Below are 20,142 nucleotides of genomic sequence, written 5' to 3' on the forward strand. Positions count from 1 at the left end.
TAGTCTTGAACATCTGGAGGACATCACATTGGCTGTTGCTCTATGTCTATGGCATGCTTTTCTCTATATATATTTGGTGTTTTGAACTTTCAGTACTTCGTTTCGAAATGCCGCTCCTGAATTTTAACCTTCAGAGAGAAGCGGGTTTAATTTCTTATTTCCTTTTGCTAATATCAGTTCTCCCACTTCCCCAGGTGACCTAACGGGTTATGCCAGCCTTGGTGAGAAAAAGAATCTAGGTCACGGTTATTTGGTGTGTATTTTAGCTCAGGAAGTTCCAGTGACTCGAAAAATAAAGACAGAAGAAAAGAGGAACTGTCAGGGTGTAGCGTGCTTTTCCAGTTCTGCAAACTTCGTTGAGGTGAGACACATAATCACCTGTGAAAAAAGGATACAAAACTGTCACTCACATTGATTTTCAGTCATCCTGAAAGCAGAGAAAAGACTCTTAACTTCAGGGGTCAGCAACCTTTTTCAGCCATGAGCCAGTCCACCATCCCTCAGACCATGTGGTGGGCCGGACTATAATTTTTTTGGGAGAAATGTGGGATTATATGCCCCACAAATAATCCAGAGATGCATTTTAAATAAAAGCACACATTCTACTCATGTAAAAACACCAAGCAGGCCCCACAAATAACCCAGAGATGCATTTTAAATAAAAGGACACATTCTACTCATGTAACAACACGCTGATTCCTGGACCATCCATGGGCCAGACTGACAAGGCAATTGGGCCTACCCCTGTCTTAACTCATACTTTCCAAAACACAGTGATTTGGCTGGAGGCTGAATTATAAAAGAGTTGTTGGTTGGCCAGTATGGAATTTGCTAGGAAAAGCAACCTGCCTTCCTTACACACACAAAACTGCCTACAGTGAAGCTGGGAAAGAATGGACAGCATAAGCAATGTGGTCGTTTGAGGAACTGACGTCCCACATTACTTTTCAGTCATCTGACGGATGCACTGACATTAACAATGGCAAGCCTGCAATTGCAGTGGCCTCTGCAGATTTAAATTTAGGACAAACATAATGTTGAACAATGATACGGCCTGGCCTTTGGGCCTTTTGGCATTCATCGCAAAATATTAAGGCAGAGTTGCCAACTTGGGGGGGGGGGGCTTGTGAACACAGTTACGAATGTGTGATACATCATAGCCACACAAGCAGAAATGCCCTGCAACCATACAATGGCTAACTCTCCCTTTCCCACTTGTAACCCACCCCCCCTGCAAACCACAATTAAGGTTGAAAAAATAATTTTATTTGCTACAATAGAAAGCTTAATTTCAGCAAAGTGAGAGGCATGGGACAATGAGACCTTGTTGGTGGTAGGGAAATTCTTTGGGGGGTACATGATGCGTACCTGCAAACACCATATTGATGGTCCACCTATTATGATGGGTCTTGCCCACACAAATGTGCACTGCAGTTTTCTAGTCCTGTTGGATCTTGTGTTTTGGTCCCACAGGAATTCCTTTATTCTTCCATATATCTCTGTTGAGAATCATTTCTCCCTCATTTTGCCATTTTACTAATTCCAGATCTTAGACAGCTTCCCCATCACTTGTAGTCTAGGCAGGTACAGTGGACTTTAGTGTACAGTAGGTTTTAGTGTGGGTGAACACCTGAAAGAAAGTTAAGAAGCCAGAGTTTTGCATTTTGCATAGATTTGACAACGTGGTCCAGCCATCATCAGTAAACATAAAAAATGCCTTCTATGGCATTTCTAAAATCACTTGCCCTTAGAATTTCCCAGTGAGTCATTTCCAGAACAATTAGTTTTACTACTGTAGGAATAATGTTGATTAATTGTAAATGCTGAAATAGCAGGACAAAGGAAAATCCCAAAAATACCAAGGAAGAAAGAAAAATGAATAATAGCTTTGGTGATTAGTGGATGTTATTAATATCACATATCTGAGCATTTGGTGTTCGTTTATGTTTTGTAACTTTCCCAGATTGGCCAATGGAAAGAAAAAAATAGGCTCACAGTTTCTGTTTTCATGTGTGCTTGCTGGCCAGGTCTACTCAGAAGTAAGTCCTCTTGAATTCAGTGGGGCTTTGTAACATTTGCTACACTGTTTCCATTTGATGTTTCCATTTGTTGCTTTGAGGCATTTTTTATATTTTAAGTGGGGCAGAAATGATTTTAATAATAATAATAATAATAATAACAATAACAACAACAACAACAACAACAACAACAACAACATTGGGAGGAATTCTGTGTAGTGCTAAGGAAATCGATTCACCACCACAGAGATTTCTTAACCATGGTGAAGATTACCCACCATTTACTGCTCTGATACAACACTAAACTGTGGCTCACTGTGAAACAAGGATTTTCCCATCTTCCAGTAGTTGCCAGTGTGGTGTGTTGGAGCTGTGGAGCCACCTTCCCAACACTGACATCGTTGCAGCTTACTGGATGAGCTGAGGTTGGTTAGGGTGACTGCAAGGTTAGGAATGAACTCATGGGCATTGTGGAGGATATAGGGGAAGGGTGAGCACCAAAGCCTGAATCTTATGCTCATAACAATAAACAATGGTTTCTCATCACATGCAGACTGGGGCCAGTGTATCTGTCGTAATGAAGGGAATAGGAATCCAACCATAGCTGTCAAATGTGGTTTTACATCACTTATGTAATATATGTAGTGCTAAATGGCATTTCCCTGCTCTCCGGCACTCATCACTTGCATCAGTGGTGATTTAGTCATGCTGGCTACATGACCTGGAAAGCTGTCTGTGGACAAATGCCAGTTCCCTTGGCTTGAAAAGCGAGATGAGCACTGTGCCCCATTGACTGGACTTTACCTTAAAGGTAAAGGGACCCCTGACCATTAGGTCCAGTCGTGACCGACTCTGGGGTTGCGGTGCTCATCTTGCGTTATTGGCCGAGGGAGCCAGCATATAGGTCATGTGGCCAGCATGACAAAGCCGCTTCTGGCAAACCAGAGCAGTGCACGGAAATGCCGTTTACCTTCCCGCGGTAGTGGTACCTATTTATCTACTTGCACTTTGACGCGCTTTCGAACTGCTAGGTTGGCAGGAGCAGGGACTGAGCAACGGGAGCTCACCCCATCGCAGGGATTCGAACCCTCAACCTTCTGATCGGCAAGCCCTATGCTCTGTGGTTTAACCCACAGCGCCACCTGCATCCTGCTCATCTTTTACCTTACCCAGTGTTAAAATACTTAGATGTGCCATAACGAGATTGCAGAACTTTCATACTATAGATTCTAAATACAGCTCATGAAGTTTGCAAAGAATTGCTGCCATTCCCCCGCCCAATTTCTGCAGTATAAAAATGTATTTTTTTATAAGATTTACATTCATCTTGGAGATTGTGAGTTCTTGAAATGAGCAACTCATAATTTTATTGAAAATGTCAACTTTTGGAATCATCATACAATGGCAGAGCTATTGTATGATGCAAAGTAACATTTTCAATAGGACTTGCTTGCAACAAATACCGTAACCTGAAAATTGTGTGTGTCTAAAAACTGAAACCAGTGTGTCCCAGCTGTAGTTTCACAACTTTGATTCAAACTTCTGACATAATACCATGTTGTTCAGATGTAACAGATGGGTATCGGAGTTTAGTCAGACTGCAAAGGGAATTGTTGAAATACTGGCTGCTCCTTTTTATATTTAAAAAATGAAAGCAGATGTATACTTTAGTGCTAGAACAGGAGAACACATAACTTTTAAATAATTTAATACATTTTCTTTTTAAAAACAAAAGGTCCATAAAATAGTGGTAGTTTTGTGCCGTACAAAGAGAAGGTTAGTACTTCTGAGTTCTTGTTATTTTGTAGAGTTACACTCATGTAGTGGGAATGCATTCTGCTTTTAAAGGTCTCCTACAATAATATGAAAGTTGCATTGCACTGAATCCATTGGTCTGTTTAGCTCAGTCTTGCCTGCAGTTCAAGAGGCAGTAGCTTTCTAGGGTTTTGAACATGTATCTTTCTACCTGAAGATGCTATGGATCAGTAGTGGACAGCCTGGGATGGGGGTGACACAACTCACTTGCCCGCCAGTTGGTCCCATTGCTGCTGCTTACCAGGAGGTAGGGGGGAATGGATGAAGAGGTAGCAAGGTTGGTGTGGTGTTAATACACTGGCAGAGCCAAACCAGCATTCCCACTGGTGCATTTGCACCATGCCAACTTCCTTACAGACTCAGCCCTCCCCCTCTACCTCTCAGTAAGCAGCAAGATGCCAAGGTAATTTAATAATCAATTCCCATTGCATTTTGAATAATCATCAGCTAACTTGTTTGACAGATATATACCGTGTTTCCCCGAAAATAAGCCATACCCCAAAAATAAGCCACCGTGTTGTTGTTTTTTGAGGAAAAATAAATATAAGACGGTGGCTTATTTTTGGAGAAACACGGTAACTGTATTTTTTTCTTGTCACTCTGTTTCTACATGAACTACTATCAGCTTCTAAATGTAATTGATCCTGAGCATAAGATCCTGAGCATTAGTTTATCTCTTCTATGTTTTAAAGTAGAGTGGGTTTTTTTAAAACTGTTTTATCTTTTGTAAACCACTTTGAGGTCTTTTACAATCAAGTGGTGCACAAATTTTATGAAATAAATGAATGAATGAAATAAGTTGTGGAAATAGTAATGCTCAATTTGTAAGTGCTTTTTTTTTTTAGCTCTTCTGGCCGGTCTAGGAACAATAGCTAGACTGCCTTGCTAAAGAGAGTAAAAGACAAATGGGATGCTAGTCCTCCATGCTTGTCATTGTAAGATCTGATGGTGCCAGCCAGAGGCGTATTTGAGGACTGGAAAGCCACCACCAAAGTTCCAATAATGTGTTTTGGAATGTGTCACAGAGAGTTGGGAGGTTTAGGGTTAAATTATAGAAAATGCCTACCTGCTTAGCTTGACCTTCTGCTGCAACTGAAGGCCCCAGTGTTCCTTCCTGCCATCCTTCCTTCTTCAATGAGCAATCAAGGTTGATCTTTGTGACCTTTGTTTCACCCCTGCCAACATCCCAATGCAATTTAGGCCACTGTGTCAATTTCACAGGAAAAGATCTGTAAATGCTTAGCTAAGTCCTGCACTAGAAAGTCTTGCATTGGAGTTAGCGGGTGAAGTTCCATGAAATGCCTGCTGTTCATCTGCCAGGAGGATAGAGAGAAAGTAGCCACTCATTCCTGGCTCAGCTATTGCTGTAGCACCTAAAAGAAGCTACCTGCCTATCTAACCAGGCAAGATTAGAAGCTAGAACAACCTTTTACTGTTTATTTATATTGACTGCAATACCATGATCTATATATTTTGTTAATAAATCAGCTTTTTTAAAGTGCAGCTGGTGTGATCGATCCAAGGAGAATCCAAACACTCTATATACCGGTAGTATCTTATTCCACATCTTTGTCTTGTGACTTTTAGCCAAGCTAATCTATATTCAGTAGTTGGGAGCAGCTACCAATCCATTGGGCTTTTCTATTGTGGGTTTAATCCTTGTGACAACGGTGGAGTGTTTAGAAGCTCAGTTAAATTGGTCTTCTTCATGATTCCCAGAGAGTGTCAAGGTACAGAGAGGGGTACAACATAGAATGGCTGGGCTGAAGCTGGTTCTTCATGGGAAATGTTTTTAGCTAATTTGAGTCACAGAGGAATCTGTCAAAGATCCATAAAAGGAGTTATAATAGCAGTTAATGGTGCTTGAATTATGGGAAGAAAGATAGGAGGGCCTTCATGACCAAATACTGCACACACACACCAGTTTTAGTCAAATCATGCCCCCCCAGTACTCTTCTAAAAACAGTAGAGCAACAAGTAAGTCAATTTAATTTGCTTAGTCATAAGTCGTAACACTGTGTTGTGTGTTCATAGAATCATATAATCATAGAGTTGGAAGAGACCACAAGGGCCATCCAGTCCAACCCCCTGCCAAGCAGGAAACACCATCAAAGCATTCTTGACATATGGCTGTCAAGCCTCTGCTTAAAGGCCTCCAAAGAAGGAGACTCCACCACACTCCTTGGTAGCAAATTCCACTGCCGAACAGCTCTTACTGTCAGGAAGTTCTTCCTAATGTTTAGGTGGAATCTTCTTTCTTGTAGTTTGAATCCATTGCTCCATGTCCGCTTCTCTGGAGCAGCAGAAAACAACCTTTCTCCCTCCTCTATATGACATCCTTTTATATATTTGAACATGGCTATCATATCACCCCTTAACCTTCTCTTCTCCAGGCTAAACATACCCAGCTCCCTAAGCCGTTCCTCATAAGGCATTGTTTCCAGGCCTTTGACCATTTTGGTTGCCCTCTTCTGGACACGTTCCAGCTTGTCAGTATCCTTCTTGAACTGTGGTGCCCAGAACTGGACACAGTACTCCAGGTGAGGTTAGACCAGAGCAGCATACAGTGGTACTATTACTTCCCTTGATCTAGATGCTATACTCATATTGATGCAGCCCAGATCCTTTTCACATGTACTGCTCTCAAGCCAGGTGTCTCCCATCCTGTATTTGTACCTTTCATATATTTTTTGTAGTACTTTTTTGTGTAGTACTTTACATTTCTCCTTGTTAAAATTCATCTTGTTTGCTTTGGCCCAGTTGTCTAATCTGTTAAGGTCATTTTGAAGTGTGATCCTGTCCTCTGGGGTATTAGCCACCCATCCCAATTTGGTGTTATCTGCAAACTTGCTCAGGATGCCCTCAAGCCCATCATCCAAGTCATTGATAAAGATGTTGAAAAAGACTGGGCCCAAGACAGAACCCTGTGGCACCCCACTAGTCACTACTCTCCAGGATGAAGAGCCGCCATTGATGAGCACCCTTTGGGTTCGGTCAGCCAGCCAGTTACAAATCCACTGAATGGTAGCATTGTCTAGCCCACATTTTACCAGCTTCTTTACAAGAATATCATGGGGCACCTTGTCAAAGGCCTTGCTGAAATCAAGATAGGCTACATCCACAGCATTCCCTTCATCTACCAGGCTTGTAATTCTGTCAAAAAATGATATCAGATTAGTCTGACATGACATTTTTCAGAAACCCATGCTGACTTTTAGTGATCACAGCGTTCCTTTCTAGGTGCTCACAGACCGTTTGCTTAATGATCTGCTCTAGAATCTTTCCTGGTATTGATGTCAGGCTAACTGGGCGGTAATTGTTTGGGTCCTCTCTTTCCCCCTTTTTGAAAATAGGGACAACATTTGCCCTCCTCCAGTCTGCTGGAACTTCGCCTGTTCTCCAGGAATTTTCAAAGATTATTGCCAGTGGTTCTGAAATCACCTCTGCCAGTTCTTTTAATACTCTTGGATGTAGTTCATCTGGCCCTGGAGACTTGAATACATCTAAACCAGCCAAGTATTCTTGTACTACAGTACCTCCTTACTTATTCTGGGCTGTGTTTCCCCTGCTGAACCATCTGCTCCATATTCTTCAGGTCGGGCTTCTTCAGGTTGTTGTTTTTTAAAGAAAGTATCCCCAAATATTAAAAATAAATTGCTAATTCTTTTTTAGTGCAGGAGTTCCTAACACCTGTGACACTATTCCTATGGAAACCGTAGTCCTCCGACTACAATTCAGAAAATATCCCCAGCAATTATATCCCATTTTCACTCCGCATTCCTTCATGCAGATGCGATTCAAATTGCATGCACTTACGTAGGAGGGAGAGAGATCTTTTGAATCTTTCAATCACCTCTAATTTCAGATTTCATTCTACCGGGTCGGAAATGCGAACATGCTTCAGGTGGCAGAGGTAATATGAAAGAAATGCAACTGAAGGTTGTGATGCATGCTCATCAGTTTTATTTTAATTTGCTTCTGCTGTTGCTCCAATATTCTGCCAATAGTCTACAACAGGCATGTTCAACAGGTAGATCGTTATCTACCGGTAGATCACTGGACATCACTGGTAGATCACCGGCTCCCCCCCCCAAAGAAGCTAAAAAACTTTGGCTCCCCCCAAAAAAACTCAACACCTTTGTCCTGCACCCCTAAAATGACCTGAACCACCAAAAACAGAGCTTTCCTTCTTAAAAAAAAAAGGTCAATGTTGCTTTGCTCCTTCCTAAAGAAGCTCAACAACTTTTACATGAACCTCAAAAACAGGGCTTTCCTTCCCCAAAAAAGCTCAACTTTGACCTGAACCCCCCAAAAGATCACTGCCAGTTTTTAACTCTGTGAGTAGATCACAGTCTCTTGGAAGTTGGCCAGCCCTGGTCTACAAGGTCAAAGCAGAAGTATAGAAACAGAGGAGGAATACATAATTATGTGAAATTTAATCAATGAGTAAAGTATGAAGAAGCGGTGCACTGGGAGAATGGTTCTAGGAGGATAAAAGAAAACTGAAACCATAGTCAGGCATCCCTTGGGAAATCTGCATTGCTACAAATTAACACAACTGGTTGGGAACATAGGATTGGCATTAAGGAACAGACAGGTCCTATGCAGATGTCTAAAATCTATGTACAAGCAATGCCTAGAGAAGGGAGAGAGAGAAGTAGATCACAGTGAAAGGCCCTGCCATCAGATTCCCAGTGCTTGAAATGAATGAGTTTGGTACAATTAACTTGATTAACAATAACAGTTTGGCTTATTACTGGTACTTGCCCTTCACCCAGTGGTGGATCACAACAACTTAAAATGTAACATTAAAGACAGTTTAAAGCAAATTGCAATCACAAGCATAGAGGGTAAATCTTAAAAATATATATCTTATAAGTCAAATGCCAGTGTAAAGAGATGTATCTTGAGAGGGTGGTGGTATCTGTTGAGGAAAGGAGAGGAGCTTCTGCGATGCAGGTGAGCCAGGGAACAACATTACTCGCTCTTGCAGTGTGTGCTAGTGCTGGGCACGGAAGGCAAATGGAAGCTCCAGGGGTCAAGAAGCAGGTGGACAACTGTCCTATCAAGTCCCACAAGGGTGATGTGCTCCACATGCATTTTACGGGCAAGCTGGAGGATGGGACAGAGTTTATCTTCTCCTTGGGGACTGGACAAGTCATTAAAGGGATCAGGGCCTGCTTGGGATGTGTGAGGGTGAGAAGAGAAATCTGGTTATTCCCTCTGAGCTTGGTTATGGGGGCCAGGCAGCGCCACCCAAAATCCCAGGTGGCACAACCTTAATCTTTAAAGTTGAGCTGCTGAAGATTGAGCAAAGGCAGGAATCGTAGCATCATCTCTTCAGGGGAGGGGGCACGCAGGGATAGGAGGTAATCTCAAGAAGCAACTCAGGATTTGTTGACACTGATGGGCAGTGTTTGTTTTTTCTTTAAAAAAATGTTTAGGGGTACTCTCTTTTTTTACTCATATTGAAATACTGCCCCTCAATGAGGAGAAACTTAGATTCACAAAATGTTTAGGGGTATGCGTACCCCTGTGTCCACCCAGAAAAAAGTACTGCTGATGGGCCAAATAAAATCACATGCCAGGGTGGGGGGAGAGATGTATCTTCAGCACATGAGGAAACTGTATAATGAAGTTGCCAAATGCAAACAGGGAGGGAATCCCACAATTTAGGGGCTGACAGAAATAATACTGTTGTCTGAGCTTCTGAGAGTGGTGGAACTCAAGAGGGGCCCCTTTGCTTATCGTAACACCTGAATGGGTTTGTATGTAAGAAGTTGGTCTTTCAGAGAAACCTAGGGCCTAAGTCATTTAGTACTACATAGCTGCCAAGTTTTCCCTTTTCTCGTGAGGAAGCCTATTCAGCATAAGGGAAAATCCCTTAAAATAAGGGATAACTTGGCAGCTATGGTACTAGCACTAGCTGTTTCTGTTTTAAAATGAACTTTCCAAGCGCTACAAACTCCCATGTGTTGATTGTACCTGTTGCACAAAGCCTCCATGCCTAGAAATCATGTACAGTACAGTATAGGCTCTGTGCACAAGGTACAATCCATCCACAGAGGGCCAGGGACAAGACCTGCCTCTGCAATTCTGCTCACATATTGATTGCATCTAGGCTTCAGTTATCTGCAAAGGCTATCTCAGATGTATATTACCAAAGAATTTAACCAGATATGGGTGAAACAGCAGGACCACACCAAAAAGAAGCGAGTTCATTTCCAGTGAAGACATACCCTAAATTGACACTTGTCAGTTACTCTTTGATTTTTCAGTTTTCCACAGAAATGAGGGCCAAATGGGCCATCTTCTTTATTTACCAAGATGCAAATTCTTGCTGAGCCAAAGGTTTGCAGCCTAATATTGCAATCATGTTTATGTCTACTCATACGTCTAATAGTGCAATCCTACATGTGGTGTCTACTGAGTGTAGAGGATTTTACTCCCAGGTAAGCGTGCATAGGTAGGACTGCAGGCTAAATCAGGGTTTTTTTGGGGGGGGTGGGGGTTCAGTTCAGGCCTTGCCAACAGTGTTCTTCTGCTTTCCCTTCTCTCCTCCCCCCTGCCTCTTTTTTCTTTTTTTGGCAAGTGGCACATCTGGTTCTAAATCCAATTGTTTCACTGACTGACAGTTGGCGGAACTTCACGGCTGATTTTCATGACAAAGAAACTTTTGTTTGGTGTTCCTCTCCAGTTAACAGATGAGAAGCAGTGACATGCAGGAAGGCACAATGGAGGAACACAGCAGAACGATTCCCAGGGTTATTCTCTTTGTTGCCATTGTGTTGCTAAAATAAGCTTTGCCTTTTTTAAAAAAAAATTACTGATGCTTTTTATGTGAATGTTCACAGAATATTTTATTTATTCAATTGCCCTGCCTTTTTGATAGGCTTGCAACACACAACTGTGGAGAACATTTGTGTAGAATATATTTTACAGAGACATTTCTAGTTACCCTTTCATCCAAGGAAACTAGGACACCAGAGGAAGGTGATCTTTGAGACATAGGGCAGGTCCACACAATACAGTTAAAGGACATGATTTCCCCCAAAAGAATCCTGGGAACTTCAGTTTCTCCCTCACAGCACCCTTACAAACTAGAGTCCCCAGAATTCCTGTGGGGGGAGTCATTTGATTTACCGGTAAATGTGCATTGGATGTGCTTTATAAACTTTTTATAGCTAAAAATTCTTTAGGTGAGGAAGTGGAGAGTGCCACCTCTTAAAGAATGGCTCGATAAAGTATCAGAGTTTGACGTAATGGCTACATTAATCCACTGAATTACATCCAGGAAGCAAAAATAAAGACAATACAACTTTATGCCAAGATAATGTACTGAATATAGCAAAACAATATGTGTTACTGTATTGCCAAATGAAAGTTATGGTTTTACAGTATTTTGAAGGCAGAGATAATTACTAGTTGGTGTGGGGTTTGATCCTTAGCCTTTTCCTGCAAAGCAGCAAAGGATTAGGATCAGAGTATTCCTTCTCCTAGATGGGCTACCTTCCCAGGTTGACAAGCATTAACTCTGGAAGTTTATACTGGATTCTGACCAAACTAAGCCTCCTTAGACCAGGCTTAGTCTGGTCAGAATTGAGTATACACTTCTAGAGATAATACTAAATACATTAATTATGGTAAATGAGCCACTTAGCTGCCAGAGGGCTGTGAAGATTTGTGTCCTGAGCTTTTTAGACTCGTCTACCCATGTACTATCAAAGGGGTGCATTAGTTGCCAGAGCTGAAATATATTGGCATTATTTTCAGCTCTCCTATCCCAATATGGAGGATAAGGCTATCCATCACAAGAGTCACAAGTGAGGAGACTGCGGTGACCTGAGGTCCTGCTTTTGGGGCTTCCCACAAGCATCTGGTTGGTCACTGTGAAAACAGGGTGCTGGGATAGATGGGACACTGGCCTGATCCAGCAAGGTTTTAGTGTCAGGACAATACTTTAGGGAGCTAAAGACCCATGTGGTATTTGTGTGTTTATTTTTAGTATATGCTGTTATGCCATCCGTGTTTAGGTTGGCTAAGGGAAGCTGAGACAGAGGAAGAGTCCATAATAAAGAACCGCAATAAGGCTCCAGAGAACAGTCTCCTGGATCCCACCCAACTCTGAATGAGCCCTGTAACAAAAACTTTTCTGTGGAATTTTACTTTACACTCCTTGTTCAACTATTTCTAATGCAGATTTAATAATAGCCTGATAGATAATGATTACAATCCATCACAATGAAAGAATATGTCTACAATTTAAAAAACGCCTGCTCAGAACAGTATAGCAAGCAAAACAGGTAATTTTTTCTACCCTTTAAGCTTCCTGTGAATTCACAACAAATGATTGGCATTACACAATACACAACAAAAGCCATTTACAAACACAAATGGCTCATTCTGATTTTTTGTGTGAAAGAGGTACATGGTGAGGTTCAGGTATGTGACAAAGATGGCTCATAAAATAGATCTCGTTGATGAGAGACACACAACATTTTCCTCTATTGCTCCACAGCTTTTGAGAGTAAAATATTATTGCACATTTAGAGGACACAAGAATTGCACCTGTGTAGAATAAAATATATGCCCCTTACAAATGTTCAATAGCCCAGACTTTTCCAGTTCTATTTATTGATGATACATGTCATTTTAACCAAGGCATAGAGAAGTATGTTAGTCCCACAGAAGAATAAAAAGTAGACATGGTTCAACAAAATATGAGTGGGGTAAGACCCCTAGCTCTTCATGCTGGGATTAGTCTGGAAACAGGATACAGACTGGTCATGTAGTAACATTGTTAGAAAGCATATAGGCAGGGCCGTCTTAAGTGGGTCGGGGTGCCCTGGCGCATGGTGCGCGGATCGCTCCGGCGCCCCCGCCCCGCCCCGTTTCTTCCCGCGGCTGGTGGGTGGGCGCAGCGTGCAGTGTGGTTTCCACGCGGCTTCGTCGTGCAGCGCCGCCCTGGCGCCCCGCGCCACCCAGCCTACCCCTAGAGCCGGCCCTGCATATAGGACCATGTGATAACCAATATAGCAACCTTGGAGGTGCTTGTAGCTGAAAGGCAGGAAACAGCATTTCTATATATATATATATATATATATATATATATATATATATATATACTTGGTTAGAAGGGAGATGATCTGGGAGAAAGGGTTCTGTAATCATGGGGAAATTGAGGCTGTGACCCTACGCCCACTTCCCTGGGAGGAAGACCCACTGAACATGGCGGGACTGACTTCTGAGTCAACATATACAAAACTGCATGACAAAGCTCTTTCAGGATTTTGTAGAGTGGAAAGGCATAGAATTACTAAAGGGCAAAGGTACAGGACAGGAGGAATGACTTCTGGGTGGGTTGCTGTGCTGGCCGTTTGTAGCAAAGACTCCAGCTTGGTACATTCATGGTAAAGTTATTGCGGTGCAAGTCTTCATTGCTTTGGCCGACGAAGTTGATTTTGTGCGCATTTGTCAGAGACTTTGACAGAAGGTCTTTTTCCACTCCATTTGGCCACACTGCTTGTGGTAGCTTCAAAGCTGAAAGCCCACTCATCTGGAATCATAAGGGCATCCTGAGGTGACGGTGAGTGTACTTGACCTTTCAGGAAGGTCTCAAACTACTGACTTCCTTCCCCACCCCCCTCCTTTCAAATCAGGCTAATGGAATATCCAGTGCATTTGTGACAGTCTGCACAGCATGAGACAGGATGAACGGTAACGGAAGGAAAGGAAAAGACTCTTGTGCTCGTTACATTTATTGGTCTTGTATTTTAAACGATTCCTCTTTCAGGGAGACCACAGAGATATTTCTCTGTGATTTGTTTCATAACGTGAAGCTTCCTTTCCTTAGAAACCACATTATGAGACAGATGAGCTGAATACAATCGTTCTTAGAATTGTAGAGATGTCTTCTCTTAAGGATATGATAAGGTCAGGTTCGAGGAAGGCAGAAGACTTATTCTGACTCATCCCAGTGTGTGTGTGTGTGTGTGTGTGTGTGTGTGATACTGCAGTTCCACATAGCTCTTATTGTTGTGATCTAGGTCCAAAATTGCAAACATGCGCTGGATTATGGAGAAAGCTAGAGAGTTCCAGAAAAACATCTACTTCCGCTTCACTGACTATGCAAAAGTCTTTGACTGTGTCGACCACAGCAAACTATGGCAAGTTCTTAAAGAAATGGGAGTGCCTGATCACCTCATCTGTCTCCTGAGAAATCTCTATGTGGGACAAGAAGCTACAGTTAGAACTGGATATGGCACAACTGATTGGTTCAAATTTGGGAAAGTAGTACGACAAAGCTGTATATTGTCTCCCTGCTTATTTAACTTATATGCAGAATTCATCATGTGAAAGGCTGGGCTGGATGAATCCCAAACAGGAATTAAGATTTCCGGAAGAAATATCAATAATCTCAGATATGCAGGCAGAAAGTGAGGAGGAATTAAAGAACCTTTTAATGAGGGTGAAAGAGGAGAGCGCAAAATATGGTCTGAAGCTCAACATTTAAAAAAAAAACCCAAGATCATGGCCACTGATCCCATCACCTCCTGGCAAATAGAAGGGGAAGAAATGGAAGCAGTGAGAGAGTTTACTTTCTTGGGTTCCATGATCACTGCAGATGGTGACAGCAGTCACAAAATTAAAAGACGCCTGCTTCTTGGGAGAAAAGCAATGACAAACCTAGACAGCATCTTAAAAAGCAGAGACATCACCTTGCCGACAAAGGTCCGTATAGTTAAAGCTATGGTTTTCCCAGTAGTGATGTATGGAAGTGAGAGCTGGACCATAAAGAAGGTTGATCACTGAAGAATTGATGCTTTTGAATTATGGTGCTGGAGGAGACTCTTGAGAGTCCCATGGACTGCAAGAAGATCAAACCTATCCATTCTTAAGGAAATCAGTCCCGAGTGCTCACTGGAAGGACAGATCGTGAAGCTGAGGCTCCAATACTTTGGCCACCTCATGAGAAGAGAAGACTCTCTGGAAAAGACCCTAATGTTGGGAAAGATTGAGGGCACAAGGAGAAGGGGATGACAGAGGACGAGACGGTTGGACAGTGTTCTCGAAGCAACGAACATGAGTTTGACCAAACTGCGGGAGGGAGTGGAAGACAGGAGGGCCTGGCGTGCTCTGGTCCATGGGGTCACGAAGAGTCGGACACGACTAAACGACTAAACAACAACAACAAAGGTCCAGGCAACCCAGTTTGTTGTGATGTTACAGACTGTGACTGCAGGACAGAGAGGGGAAGCATGTTTGTATTTAACACATCTCATTAGCTCAGCCCTTGAGACACCTAAGCTGTAGGGTGAGGGGTTTTTTTTTTTGTTGTTCAAATGTTAGTCCTTTGAAATGCAGATAATTATGTTGTGGTTGCCTGTTCTCTTGGTCCTACATAGTCTTAAAGCTGAGGCCTACCAGTCACTGATGATCACTATCTTTTCCACAGAAAAACACAGAATAAGAGCACCTTTTTTTAAAATGGCTTTTCTCACGCTGAGAAAGTGGTGGGTGCTATATTTTGAAGAATGTTGACACGCCTTACAAAGTGTGGAAAATTCAAAAACTTATGCAAATGTCTCTTGAGTAGCCCCTAAGGAGTTCAGTGTCTGACACCACCGTACCAGTAAGCTTCTGGTCTGTGCTAGTGGTTTCAACATTCGGATGCCGCAATATGTAACTCAGTAAGCATCTCCTGGGAACCACATCCCACTATTAGATTCTAAGAACTCTCCTTGACATGCCTCTCTACCTCCCCCTGAATCACTGGTCTAGCTAGAAGCCCTTCTCTGACGCATCAATAGGCATCAACCACAGTGTCTTGGGCAATTCTCCCCAATGTTTGTACATGCCACATATACAAATAATGAACTTGCAGGTGCAATGTCATTAAAAGTATCAAAGCCGTTTACAACCATTAAAATACAATAAGAACAACACAAAAATTAAACAGCTTGCTTTTACAGAAAATGTTTTTCTTAATAGTCTGCACAGGGCCGGCTCTAGAGGAAGGCTGGGTGGCGCAGGGCGCCAGGGCGCAGGGCCGTCAGGGGGGCGCCGTGCGCTGCACCCACCCACCAGCCGTGGCAAGAAATGGGGTGGGGCGGGGCGCCGGCGCAATCTCCGCACCACGGCGCCCAGGCGCCCGACGTGCTTAAGACAGCCCTGAGTCTGCAGGTGACTGGCAGTGAATAAAAGTCTCCAACGAATGTTTGAAATTTGATAGAGAAGGCACCTGCTGAAATTCTGTTGGAAGAGCATTCTCTAGTAATGGGACAATAACACGGAAAGCTCCCTATCATGTTGATGTCAGATGGGCCTCACCAACTCAGAGACAACCAGGGACGCTCTTACTGATTTATCTAAATGTTTGAATTGGAGTATAAGGATTCAGGTGGTCTCTAACCTTTGTAACTTAATACATTGAACCTGTTTCAGTAATAGTGTAGATGTTTTAACAAAGGTGTCAGTGGCTGCTGAACAACAGCTTTCTTGCACTAACATTTTGTTGGATCCCACCCTTTGTCTTACCAGCTCTAATCGAAACAGACTCATAGTTCAGTCAATCAACTAACCTCCACTGACTTTAATGGGAATTATAGCCAAGCAAGGCTGCCCCTAATGGGGTGAGTGGCCCAGGGCAAATACACTGTCTGGTGGCATGCAACTAAGCTTTACTCAAAGTAGACCCATTGAAATGAATGAAAATGACTAAATCAGGCCTATTAATTTCAGTTGGTCTGTGCTGAGCAAAACTTAGTTGAACACCACCTTTTGTACCTCCCCACCTTCATCTCCCCTCTGCCACCTCCCCCAGGCCACAGCCTGCACTAGGAAGGAAGCATGGGCATAGCCAGTAATTATTTGGGGGGGTTGCTTTATGTTAGGGGAGGGGGCAGAAGGAAGTAGCCAACCTTGTAGAGTGGGTGGAAGGCAGCAAGTTTGATGTGACTGCAGGTGCCAGGCGTAGGACCCCAAAAGTGTGGGGCTTGGGGAGATTGCCCCTTTCTACCCTGCTCCCCAGGACAGCCCTGCTCCCGAGTGAGTAGGTAGCTGAGTATCACAGAAAGTAGTCCGTATGCTGTGGTTGTGGGGGAGCTTCTGGGCAGGCAGTTCATTGATGCAGGCTTTTCCCATTGCAAATCACTTTTCAATCTTTCTGGCAGCAGCAAGATTTGCTTTTTGCGAGTGCAGTACGCCACGTGTTGAATGGCGAAGCCCTGAAAAGTCATTAAACTGCTGCAGAGGGGAAAGCGTGGGCTTTTCCATTCTGAGAGGGCTAATGGTTTGAACTCTGCCTTCTATGCAGAGAACGGTAGCACTTTTGGAACTCAAAAAAGGATTGTGCAGATAAGCCCTTAGTCACTGAGAAATCAGGTGCACCCTTTTTGTACATGCTGCCAAACTCAGGTACATCTTTCCATGTGGCAATATCTCTTTGTCAGGTTACTGGCAAGCACACCATTGTCTAGAAGGAAGTGAAGAAAGCTAAACAACTTACCCCAAAGAGACTGGGGGACATTCTCCTCAAATGAGTTGGGACAGATCTTCTTCCACTTGATCAAATTCCTCTCATTTGCTACACATGATTCTTTAGGACCCAGGAAGAGTTTTGAAAGCAGTTTCTGGCCAGCACCTACAATGAGGATTGTTGAGAAAGTCACAGCAAGGAAATGCTTCCCAACCTGGACATCCATGATATATACTGGTTATATATTTACCTGCAGCTCAGTAAGCAGTCCTCAGTGACAACTCAGACCATCTGACTAAGAAAGTTACCGGTTGCTGAAATGATTCTTGCCAACACATTTTAGTTGATGTTGGTCCCAAAAATGGGAATTCTGCTATGCATGATCACTGGCAGAGGAAGAGGGGGCGGGGGGAGCACACCGCCCCTGGCAGCGCGATCCCGGTGGGGTACCATCATGGCTGCCCCCCCCCCACTGGGTGCCACGCCCCTGCAGGCAGCATGCCATGCCCCTGCGGGGGGTGCACCACGCCCCCAGGACACGCACCAGCCACACCCCTGCCCGCTCTCTGACCCCCCCCCTGTGCCGGAGCATGAAGCTCTTCCATTGTGCATGATGTCGTGCCCTATCTAATGTATTTTCGTCTGTTTCGCATCAACTTCTCTATTAAAAGGGTTTTTTTAAAAAAAAGTTAAGGAATACTGGAAACAGATCCAGAGAACATTAAATAATCAGATCCTAGGAGAGAGAAAATAGTCTCCTAGGATATTTTTATTGACTATATTAAAGAGGGAAGTCCCCAAGGACAAGGAGATGCTACTTTTCTACATGATTTTTTGCAGCTAGAATGGTACTGGAAAATCAAACAAATTCTGAAGCTGAGGGAGTGGTATGTGAAATGCTGGATCTTAGCTAAGCTGAATAAATCAACATAGGCTGTTTGAGCCAACCAAGGACTGCAAACAGAATTAAAGTTTAAATATATATAAAAGTATTTAAAAATTGTCCAGTAGCACCTTTGATACCAACTACGTTTGTTCTTGGTATAAGCTTTTGTGTGCATGCACACTTCTTCAGATACGGTATCTAAAGAAGTGTGCATGCACATGAAAGCTTATACCAAAAACAAGCTTCATTGGTCTCTAAGGTGCTACTGGACAATTTTTTAATTTTTTTATATATTTCAACTGTGTCAGACCAACACGGCTACCTACCTGAATCTAGAATGAAAGTTTGGAAAGGTATGGAAATGCTTCAAACAATTTTGGGATGATACTGAAGGTAGACAGCATCTTAAAATGCAGAGACATCACATTGCAGACAAAGGTCCGTATAGTTAAAGCTATGGTTTTCCCAGTAGTGATGTATGAAAGTGAGAGCTGGACCATAAAGAAGGCTGATCGCCGAAGAATTGATGCTTTTGAATTATGGTGCTGGAGGAGACTCTTGAGAGTCCCATGGACTGCAAGAAGATCAAACCTATCCATTCTGAAGGAAATCAGCCCTGAGTGCTCACTGGAAGGACAGATCGTGAAGCTGAGGCTCCAATACTTTGGCCACCTCATGAGAAGACTCCCTGGGAAAGACCCTGATATTGGGAAAGATTGAGGGCACAAGGAGAAGGGGATGACAGAGGACGAGATGGTTGGGCAGTGTTCTTGAAGCAACGAACATGAGTTTGACCAAGCTGCAGGAGGCAGTGGAAGACAGGAGTGCCTGGCTTGCTATGGTCCATGGGGTCACAAAGAGACACGACTAAACGACTAAACGACTAAACAACAACAACTGAAGGTAGGTAACCTTTTCCCATTATTGTGATATTATGCTCCATGCTGGTTCATTTAGTCAGTGTTCCCTTTTAATGAACATTCTGTTCTCTGCACACAGTAGATGCCTCCAAGGCATTGGATAGTTACGCTAGGGCTCTGTAGAGCTGTGGTGCCTTTTTGTTGTCGTTAAGACTCATGGTATTCTAAATTAAGAATTATGTTCTTTCGAACTTCCATGTTCTGGACTACATGGACCTTTCTTAAAGCAAACTTCTGGCATCTAAATGTTGCCCTTAAAGTCAACTGATCTGACTGCAAGTCTCCTCCCTCTCTTTCCCATGCTGATTGTAAACCAATGGCCCCACATCCTGTTCCAAACTGTCACCCTCAAGCAGACCAGCTGACTCATTTCATAATTGCCCTTTGCTAATTTAAATGCTTCCATCAGAAAAGGGATGTCACTTCCTCATGCAGTGTTTTTGAACTTGTGTTATTCTAATTATCTTTCACCATTCAATGTTCTTCAGAAGAGAACAGCAGTGACACATGATGTTAGTGACACCATCATGTCGCCTGGCCTCTTAAAAGCTGAAGCCTGATTTATTTAGGGAGCACACCATGTTTATCTGAAGGTGCTGACTTCATCCGTCTCTTTGAAATAATAACCCAAGCAGCCTCCAGAAAGAGGGCAAACTGCCCTTACAGCATACCTTCATCACTTCTTGGGAGATGACTTCTCTGCTTCCTTGCTTCTCAGGCATTTGCAGAGATGTATTGCTCACTTTTGAGATTGGCGTGGCAAATGAACTCTGACACAGGACCACCCCTTTGGCAGGGAGGGGAGCACTTCTCCCCCCCCAAAAAGAGGAACGAGCAGCACATTGAATTGTACAGGAACTGACAAGAAAAAAAGACAATTGGTCGAGTTTGTATTCATAGTCAGAAAGCCTTAAATGATGATGTTTGAGCCCTTATGTCTCTCCCTTTCCCCTTTGCCTTATTCTGAGAAGCAAACAGAAAGATCAACAGTGAGCTTGATCTCTTGGCCCTGCATCCTCTAGCTCC

The 20,142-nt window shown here is 43.1% G+C and overlaps 1 long non-coding RNA gene and 1 pseudogene across 2 annotated transcripts; one reads left to right on the forward strand and one right to left on the reverse strand.

Annotated features, from left to right (window-relative positions):
- Positions 1-1,518: 1,518 nt before the first annotated feature.
- On the reverse strand, positions 1,519-19,924 carry LOC148685673 (uncharacterized). Of its 2 annotated transcripts, none has more exons than XR_015950065.1 (3): positions 19,788-19,924; positions 17,341-17,475; positions 1,519-1,630 (listed from the first exon to the last, which is right to left on the reverse strand). It is a non-coding gene; the product is annotated as an uncharacterized LOC148685673 (long non-coding RNA). The 2 variants fall into 2 exon arrangements; XR_015950064.1 differs by lacking the exon at positions 1,519-1,630 and adding an exon at positions 12,976-13,389.
- LOC118093894 (peptidyl-prolyl cis-trans isomerase FKBP2 pseudogene) lies at positions 8,733-9,163 on the forward strand (annotated as a pseudogene).
- Positions 19,925-20,142: the final 218 nt, after the last annotated feature.

The sequence above is a fragment of the Zootoca vivipara genome, chromosome 5 (genome assembly GCF_965207765.1).
Source record: "Zootoca vivipara chromosome 5, rZooViv2.hap1.1, whole genome shotgun sequence".
Taxonomy (NCBI): domain Eukaryota; kingdom Metazoa; phylum Chordata; class Lepidosauria; order Squamata; family Lacertidae; genus Zootoca; species Zootoca vivipara.